At 39.1% G+C, this 10,025-nt stretch overlaps 1 pseudogene; it reads left to right on the forward strand.

The window, feature by feature from the left end:
- Positions 1–8,907, forward strand: part of LOC116081575 — a 48,324-nt pseudogene extending 39,417 nt beyond the window's left edge.
- The last annotated feature ends 1,118 nt before the right edge of the window (positions 8,908–10,025 follow it).

Consider the following 10,025-nt stretch of genomic DNA (forward strand, 5'->3'; position numbering starts at 1 on the left):
AGAGAGAGAGAGAGAGAGAGAGAGAGAGAGAGAGAGAGGATTCTCTTATTGACCTCTTAGGATAGCAAGTAAAATACTGATTTTGTCTCCTAATATGAGAAAAACTTTGAAGTTGAAAAACCAAATAAGTCAGACTTTCTTATGCTGATAGATTGCATTGGAATATATGTGATTTACTAAAGAGCTTATAGCAGATGCTCTAAAGATATTAGGCCAGGACTAAAGCTTTGCTTTCCAGGTTGAGCAAAGACAATATAGAAAATTCAAAGGCTACCTGAAAGCACATTAAATGGCAGGCCAGCCACAGTTGTCTACAGAGCCATGGCTTTTTAAGCTGTATCTGTGAGTGCTGGAGGAAACAGTCCCGTCCGCCCCCCCCCCCAATTCCTGTTCCTTTTTACTTCTTATGTAAGTGGTCCTCTGAAGCATTTCTCCCAACAGAGCTGGGAATTCCCTGAGCAGAGAGCATTCATTCTTCTTTCCCTTTGTTCACTGCTGCAATTTGGATTGTAAGTGTCTCCCTTGGCCTCTGTGTTGAAGACTTGGCTCCCAGCTTGACACTCCCGCCCTCCCTTCTTCCCTCCCTCTCTTATCCCACCTTTCCTGCGTTTTTTTGTTCTCAGAATGATGTGGGACTTGTGCTTTATTGTTCTCATTTGTTTTGAGCCTGAGATTTTAAAGCCACTTTAAGTATACTCCTATGTCCTCTGAACCTGGGAAATAAAAGCAGAAACAATAGAGCAATAAGATCTGTATACACAATCACACACACCCCCTTCCCATGGCTAATATTTGTTCTGTGATGAAAAGTTGTTTTATTATGACCAGTGACAGCTTCAGAATCATTCAGCAAAGTTTGCTTGGCTCCTCTGCACCAAGCACGGAGAACACACACAGGTGCTCTCAAGTTACCCTCTGGTGCACACCTAGGTTGTTTTCCAGAAACGCCAAAGTAATAGACTTCAGCAAGGAAAGAGAATATATGACCATAATATTTCTTGTTTTGACTACGTCAGACCAAATCAATTGAACTACTAAAACATATCCAACAGAGAGGGATTTCAGTTCAGTCTTTTCTTCAATTGAGAGGCATTTCAGCCTTGAATCCAGCATATGCCATTTTGTGGGAGGGCATTTTCACCCAAAACAAAAATGTACCAGACTAAAGAGAATTTAAGAAGGAATCAGAAGTGCTCTATAAACATCTCATCTGTGAGTGTTCTAATATCACTTCAAATTCCAAATACAGTTTTGAATCAGTGTTGACAGAGTACCGATTTGTAGTGTCATCCTTTCAGATCTGTGAAGATTGTTTTCTCCTTCCTCCTTAACCTCCTACTCTTGTGGGTTCCTATCAGCTGCTTCTGAACGCTCCCAGAAGCAGCTCCTCACTGCCCAAGGGCAATGTTAGTTCTTTCTAGTTCTTCATCTGTACAGCTCACTATTTTTCAATCCTTTATTCTTTGTCCATCTCTCCACAGTTTCCATTGTTTTTTGAAACATTTTTTTTCTGAGTTATGGAACCTTCTTTTTCAGAAGACTTCGGGATGGAATCTAGAAAAAGACCCCAGTACAGTCAGTCTTCTTTCCCTCAGCACTCACAATATTTGTCACTGGGAAGAATGTTGAATCACCTTCCAAAGGAAAATGCAATTGAAGTCACAGGTCAGCAGGGCATGCACCTTGCTCATGCATCAGCCCTGCCTTCCAGCCTACAGACCTGGAGTGAATAGACTCATCAGAATCCCCTCTACACGGAGTCCTGATGAGATTTTCTTATTCAGCCAAAGTCACAGTAGTGGTAGGGACAACATGAATAGCTAGCAACAGCTGCTTCCTTTTTCCTCTTCTGACTTTTCTATACTCAGTGTGGCACTGGTTCCAGTGGTACAGAAGCTGAGCTGTGAGAAGCCAGTAGAAAGGTTTTCTGATAGAAGTCTTTAGTGAGGCTTTGCACTTCGGGATGCTCTAATTCAAAACCTTCCCTTCTGTTCTGAAATGCTAGTGGTATCATTGACTCTCCTACCTGCTGCACACTTGATACGGTGGGCTGAGGTCTCTGCCAAGTGCTGTTGTCAATAGTTGAGGGATGAGAAGATTTTCCTCCTTAGGATGAACAGATAAATGAAATACTGAAATGAGCCAAACAATTTGTAGGACACACGAGGAATTTGGCAAAAGTTAATTTCCCTCTTCCCTTCTCACACAAATAGAAAAGACATTTTTTTTTTGTTATACTGATCAAATCGTCAAGAAGAATGTTATTTCACAAAAAATAACAATGACTTTCCTTTGCCTCATGATACAGTGACACATTTCCAATGAATTTACCTTTTATATGTGTATTTGTTTTAAGTGTCAGGTATTCATAAAGTGTCTGGTAGGGGGTAGAGGAACAGAATGACCCAAGAAAGTGTGGTGTGAAGGAGCAGCACCTGTGTCCAGGCCCACATCTGCGTGGTGGCAGATGGGGATGATTATGCTCCTTTGTATCTATAAACCTTGGTCCCTAAATGACATAACAGATTGAGAATCAAATTCAGGGCTCCAAAACCATTCAGATTTAGATGAAGGCTGACTCTGGGAGGTGGGATAGGTGAACACAAACTTGCAGTCTCCTCAGTCAAAGCCCAGCATCATTTCCTATTTAATACTCAGCAGAACTTGTCAGTCTCATAAGGTTGAGACCCCAAGGGAGTATGAGGACAAGCTCCTCAGTGTCAGAAAGTGAGTTAAGACTGGTTTTTGTCCTCTTAACATTCAAAGCCAACCAATGCTCTCTTTTAACACACTGGGTTGGGTTAAGTTTCCTTGGGTAACTTCAAACTGGAATTGTGAAAAAGAAGGTTTTTTTTTTTTTTTTATTTTTTTATTTTTTTATTTAAAAGCCCAATTTGATGGCAGACAGTGGACACACATGGGAGTGGGTTACCATTATAACTCCCAATTTGCTTGTGTGAGAGGCAGCTGAGTCCAGTGGCTGTAGCTTTAGAACATCTGGAGTTAACACATGTTACATGCTCAATATAACTGTTCATTATAGGCTCATATCAGGGGTTGGGAGAACACGATACTTTTAAAATATAATATATTTCATTTTTATTAAACTATACCTTAGTTCAGGTTTAAGCAAGGTGGTTAAGAGAAAGAGAGGTTCTCAGAAGGAAAGATAGGACACAGAGAACATGGGTGTAGGTTCTTGAAGAGTCTCTTACATGTGAAGTATTTTAAATGGCATAAGATCAGAAATTATATGTCAGAGGAGTGGGATACAGAGATAGGTTGACATTAGTTTAGAAAGTATTTCAACCAAAAACCCTTTGTTAGATACATATATCTTGAAAATTATGCAGTAATTTCAGTTAAAAGATGAAAATTTGAATACGACATGCTAGCTGTTAATTACTGAATCAAATTTCATTTGTGTCATATGATCAGACACACCACAGTTCACTTGATAGCTAGTGAAAATAGAATCCTATCTAATGCAGAATGGAAAAACTATGCTCATGAATATTCATGAAGACTAGTTGAATATGATTTTTTTGTTTTAATCATTTAATTAATAAGGGATGAATATTTTTGTGACAATTAACCTTTCAAAATCTAAAAGTAAAAAATAGTCTGAGTTGCTACTTCTAAATTTTGCAAAAATGCCGGAATAAAAAGATTTTTTTCCTTATGCTATGGAAAGGGAGAGTCATTCACATTTTAGAGTGTATTTTTTCCTATCTATTTCCAGGGGTGGAAATAAACAACCAGCTGTGCCATGAACTTCTCAGCCATGAGTTACATTAATTATGGCTCTTTCAATACTCCTTTTGTTATCTCCATGCATATAACCTTTTGAATATCCCCTTCTGTTATAATTTTATTTGGCCAAGCAAATGGATTACAAGTGAGAGTCATGGAAAGATCTATTGCCTCTTAGGAAGTATTACTCCCTTTCAGACTGAGAAATAGTAGTGACTAGCTCCACTTGCCATGGGTATCAGAGAGTTCAATGATTTTGCTCCATTGCACTGAATGCTAATATAAAAAAATAAAAGAAAGTATTCTAGGACTTTAAGAACTTCTCCAACTTGTTTTTGGCTTTAGACAGTAGATTTCCCAATTTAATTTAAGGGTGGTTTAAAATTACTATTTCAGCACACCACAGATATCAAAGACCTGCATCCCGAACAACTGATTAGAAAGGACAGAGTTCAAAGTATATTTCCTTACTTTACTAGGAACCCCAAATTAAAGACTCATTTTAAAAGATCAATGAAAGAGAATATTGACAATGTCAGAAAAAATATTACACTGCTTAGTTAATAAGTGAGAGTACTCAGGTAATTTGACTAACCAAAATAAATAAGACATATTTGGCATGAAGAAGTTTTACTTGGGACATAAGAAGACAGTTCAACATTATTAAATTTGGAGAATAACCAGAGCAGAATATTGTTTTCTTTGTTGTGGGATATGATTTACTTATACTTTGATATAATTCAACAAAACTTTTATTGAATACTTACTGCTTTTATACTCTTTACTAATAACTAGAGTCTCATGATATTTAAATCAAATTAATGATGTATAGATAAAATTTTAATCTATGCTAATTGATTTTACTTAAAGATAGCAAAAAATTTTTGTGTCTTATGGGAATGCTGTCAGCAATAGGATTGCACTATTGTTGCAACGCTGTGGGACTTATCTTCATAAGATTCCTATTTATCTAGCAACAAGAATCCATTGTCATTCCTCCTCTCTTTGAAAGTACAAAACACAAACCACAAGAAACTCAAGAAGAAGGAAGACCAAAGTGTGGATACTTTGTTCCTTCTTAAAAGGGAGAACAAGATGCCCATGGAAGGAGTTGAGGAGACTAAATATGGAGCAGAGACTAAAGGAAGGACAATTCAGAGACTGGTCAACCTGGGAATCCTTCCCATATTCAGCCATCAAATCTAGACACTATTGTGGATGCCACCAAGTGCTGGATGACAGGAGCCTGATATGGCTGTCTCCTCTCAGGAGACAGCTCTGCCAATAACCAACTAATACAGAAGTAGAGGCTCACAGCCATCCATTGGACTGAGTAAAAGGTCCCCAATGAAGGAGCTAGAGAAAGGATGCAAGGAGCTGAAGGGTCTGCAGCCCCTTAGGACGAACAACAATATGAACTAACTAGTACCCTCAGAGCTCCCAGGGACTAAAACTCTAACCAAAGAGCACACATGGGGGGACTCATCGCTCCAGCAGCATATGTATAGCAGAGGATGACCAAGTCTGTCATCAATGGGAGGAGAGGTCCTTGGCCCTGTGAAGGTTCTATGCCCCAATGTAGGGGAATGCCAGGGCCAGGAAGCAGGAGAGGGTGGGGTGGTGAGCAGGGGAAGCGGGGGAGGGAACAGTGGTTTGTTTTAGTTTTTGTTTCTTTTCTTTTCTTTTTTTTTTTCTTTTTTTTTTGGAGGGGAACCTGAGAAAAGAGATATTGTAAATAAAGAAAACATCTAATAAAAAAAATTTTAAAAAAAGAAAGACATTCTATAGGCTATAAGAGCCAATATTGTTAATAGTGATTTTGGTTGCAGAACAGTCCAAATAATTTAACTGACAATCAAACCCTGATGCACCACTGATGTAAGAAGAAGGCAAGATTCAGCTTCTTTGCTGTTGTAAACATTCAAGACCATTCAGTGCTCTACACTGTCATCTACACACATCACAGTAGTCTTGTCTCCTCTGGATGTATTCCTCTTCCCAAGCACAGCTTCTTAACATTTTCTACAGCTTCTCCAGATATATAAATGCAGGGGTTATTCTTGCCTAGAAATAAATGTACACAGGAATTGTGTTGTATCTTCGGTCTCTTAGACCGAAGCATAGGTGAAAGAGGTGATAAATGTGAAGTGATACAGTATGTGCTTCAAAGCAGTGACTCCAGAAATAGCCAAGAAGTAGGAGACTCTCCAATGCTGTGGGGAAATACTTTCCTGAACCCAGACATCTCATGGTGCTGAATGGTAAAATGTTCTAAGAAAGCTTGGTTTACTTGGAGGCTACAAAATATTATCCTTAGTATAGACACAGGGCATTACACACACACACACACACACACACACACACACACACACACACACACACACACACATGCATACACACAGTGTTTTATAAACAGTTTAACTGAGCAAATAAACTCATGAACAAATTGGCTAAGTATTATTCAGAAGACACTGAGAGATGGATTCTGATGTTAGATGTTATGACAGCAACACTAATGCAGACTAACCAGATAGAATCTTTTGATGGAAACCGATACCTGTTTCTTTGTACTTACAAAAGACTGAAGATAATGTAATTAATTGTCATTTTAATAAGTGAAATATTATCCAGTTTGGTACAGATCACTTTCTCTAAGAGAAAGTCTCTATATGTCAATGTGTTTGTCCTTCCAAATGTATGCTTCTGTATAGTCATGCTCAGTTGGCTGGATATAGGTTACATATTTGACTTTATACAGGCAAAATCATTTCTTAGTTATGCACCAGTGAAGCAGGTTTCAAAATGTAAAAATGATTAAAATGTATGAGTAATATCCTATAAAAATAACTTACAAAATTATATAAAACTATTTATTATGCATTACTATACCACATACAATGTGTTACATGTTACTAATTTACTAGTGCAATGTCTGCTACATACAACAGATTTGATCATTGCTTAACAAAATTTTATTTTTAAAAAGTTGAAAGAGATTTTCTACGCACATCTTATTAAATGAATCACTTCTCATACATTGTTAATCATTTCTTAATATTTAGGCTATATAAAATAACTCCCATGTCTCAGTGGTTTAAAATATTTTTCTTCCTTACCCATTATACATAGTCTTTGTGGGTCACTTAAAATTCCATTGCCGTTGGCCTTAATGGATTCGGTTTTATTTCATGTGTTGTTTGGTAACTAAACCTAAGAACAGCTAGTACCTAGAATGCATTCCTCTGGGAGTGAGAAGGAGAGGAGAGAAGAGGAAAGGAGGGAAGGGGAGAGGGTAAAGAGGAACTGGGAGAAGAGAATAGGAGGGAAAGGTGGACAGGAGAGAGGGATGACCAGAGGAAGAAAAGAAGGGAGAGAGAAATGATAGTATGGTAGAAGCAGTAATGGGCAAAACAAAACAAAACAAAACAAAAAACAACAACAACAAAAAAACAAACCTGTCTGCTTCACTATGGCACATATGATTTTATCAGCTAAAGATGAGTCAAATGTTCCAAAGCCATTATAATATGGCAAGGAAAGTATATTTATGTGCCAAGAACACTGTATTAATGGTAGTGAGTGTGTAAACCATCTTAATTTTTCTTTTACTTTCAATAACGTTTTCCAGAATTCCTCAAAATGATACTGACCCTGTCTGAAGAGAGAGTCACCAAAGCCTTCAGTCCATCACAGCGCTGGGCTGGAAAAATGCCATGATCACCTGCTTGTCATAGTTGTTGCTGAGTTCCTTGAGACCCTATGAATGAATTAAATTCATTTGGCCATTACAGGTGTACTGGCTGGTTTTGTTTGTCAGCTTAATTCAACCCAGTCGTCATCATAGAGAAAGGAGCTTCAGTTAAGAAAATTCCTCCAGGAAATCCAGCTTTAAAGGCATTTTTCTCAGCTAGTGATCAAGTGGGAGAGGGCTCAGCCCATGGTGGATGGAGTCATCCCTGGGGTATTAATCCTGGGTTCTATAAGAAAGTAGTCTGAGCAAGCCATGTGAGTCAAGCCAGCAAGCAGGGTCCCTCCTGGCTTCTGCATCAGCTGCTACTTCCAGCTTCCAGCCATGTTTGAGTTCCTGTCCTGTCTCCAATGATGGACCACAATCTGGAAACGTAAACCAAATAAACACTTTTCTCCCCAACTTTCTATTTTGGTCAGGGTGTATTTATCGAACCAATAGAAACCCTAACTAAGACAACAGGTTACATTTCATTTTTGTGATAATGCTGTGTCAGGTGCAATGGATAGCAATTAAGTCAAGGTAGTAATATTGTTCTTCTCAATCTGTTTTCTTAAAGCCATAGATCCATAGATGCACCATGCTCTGAGTGACAACATGATATAGGTCATGAATTTTTTACCCAGTGCTAAGTTATTTTTCCATTAAGATGCTTGAAGTGACTCATTTAGCTATCTATATAGTCATGGAAGTATCTTACCCTGGATAACCACTTTTAAAATACCCTTGTAAAGCCTTTCTGCTTGGCCATTTTCCTGTACAGGAGGTAGCCATGGCGCCCAGCTAAAATAGCATGACCCTGAAGCTGCACAAGGATGGGCCACAGCTAGTGGACACGTGATTCCACCAGCCAGCAACACAAGGTCTGCAGACACAAGGGCCTGGTAGGAGAAAACACATTATTACATTGCCCCTCGTCCCGAGTCCAGTCCCATCAGGCCTTCAGTGAGGTGCCCTCTGGTTAGATACCATACCAAGGTCTGGGTTGGCAGGGGTTTCAGCCTAGAAGAATTCAGAGTGGTTGGAACCCCCAATAAAACGGCTCGCAGCATCGGCATCTCTGTGGACTCAAAAGAGGCAAAACAAAATGCCTTGAATCGCTATAGGCCAGTGTGCACCGCCTAAAGAAGTACGTCTCCGAGTTCATACCTATCTCCAGGAAGCCTTCCGCTCCAAAGAAGTGAGATAATCCTGCTGAAGAACTTAAATTTGCCACGCAGATGATGGACCTGTGATGGCCAGCTGGAATGTCTACAAAAAGGAGAAAGACAGCGTTGTCACAGAAGAAAAGAACTTCAAGGCTTATGTCAGTCTTTGGATGACCCGTGCTAATGCCAGGCTGTTTTGGCAGCTGAACAAAAAGAGCAAAGGCAGTTGCAGAGCAAGAGGTGGTAATGAAAAGGTAACACGTGGTTGGAGCATTGCAATAAATTTTCTATAAAGCAGAGCAAAGGAAAAACTTTAAAATTAATTAATTAATTAATTGTTTTAATTGTTTGTTTTTATTCTTCTCATACATATTTCATCCCAACCTCGGTTTTTCTCTCCACTCCTTCCAGTCTCTCCCTCCCACATCCCTTCTCCTTCAGATCCACTTCTCTGTTTTCCCTTCAGAAAAGGGCGGGCCTCCCAGAGACGTCAACGGAACTTGTCATAACAAATTACTACAAGATCAGGCACAATCCCTCATATACAGGCTGGATGAGGCAACCCAGCAAATCTTGAATTTAAGGCCAACTTGATCTACAGAGGGAGTTCCAGGAGACCTAGGGCTACTGAGAAACCCTATCTCGAAGAGCAATACTCCCCAACTCCCCCCCCCAAAAAAAAACAAAGAAAAAAGAAAGGAAAGAAATGAAAATTTCTCACAATCTTCCCCTCCTTCCTCCATATATCAAAGATTAGGTAGAGCTTGGGAACCCAGAGAAAGGGGTAGGGGTAAGGGTAAGGATTCAGAGGGGCCAAGGTCGCCAGTAGACCACGGCCCATAGAATCAACTAAGCAGGGCTCATAGCGTCTCGCACAGACTGAAGTAGCTTTTAAACATTGTTATATAACAAGAACCAGAAGTTTACACAATGGAGCTTCAGTCATTTCAGAGGAATCTGCTGTGTCTTCTGCATCTATTCTGCATGTGTCTGGTCTGCAAGGACTGCTATTGTGTTTCCTGAGTCTAGCTTCTGAAGTCTAGAACTGAAAGAAAATTCCTAACACTACTTGGGAGGAGAGAGATAAAGAGCAATACTGCAATCTCTGGATAATTCTTAAATTTTCTGACTCATATTTTTTTCACACTCCTTTACCAGAGTAAAATGGCCACGTCTGGTGGCAGAAGCATTTATGAGGCTCATAAAGCAGAGTCATAAAATTCTTTTACACTCATGGCAATGAATAGCTGAAAAGAAGTATAATCTACCACATGCATAAATGTTTCAATATCAAGATCTCATTATTCTACTATACTTTGCATGTTAATTTGTAATTGCTAAAATATAAATTATGACAGGAAAACTAATTTTCTTAA

Source organism: Mastomys coucha, unplaced genomic scaffold (genome assembly GCF_008632895.1).
Source record: "Mastomys coucha isolate ucsf_1 unplaced genomic scaffold, UCSF_Mcou_1 pScaffold7, whole genome shotgun sequence".
Taxonomy (NCBI): Eukaryota; Metazoa; Chordata; class Mammalia; order Rodentia; family Muridae; genus Mastomys; species Mastomys coucha.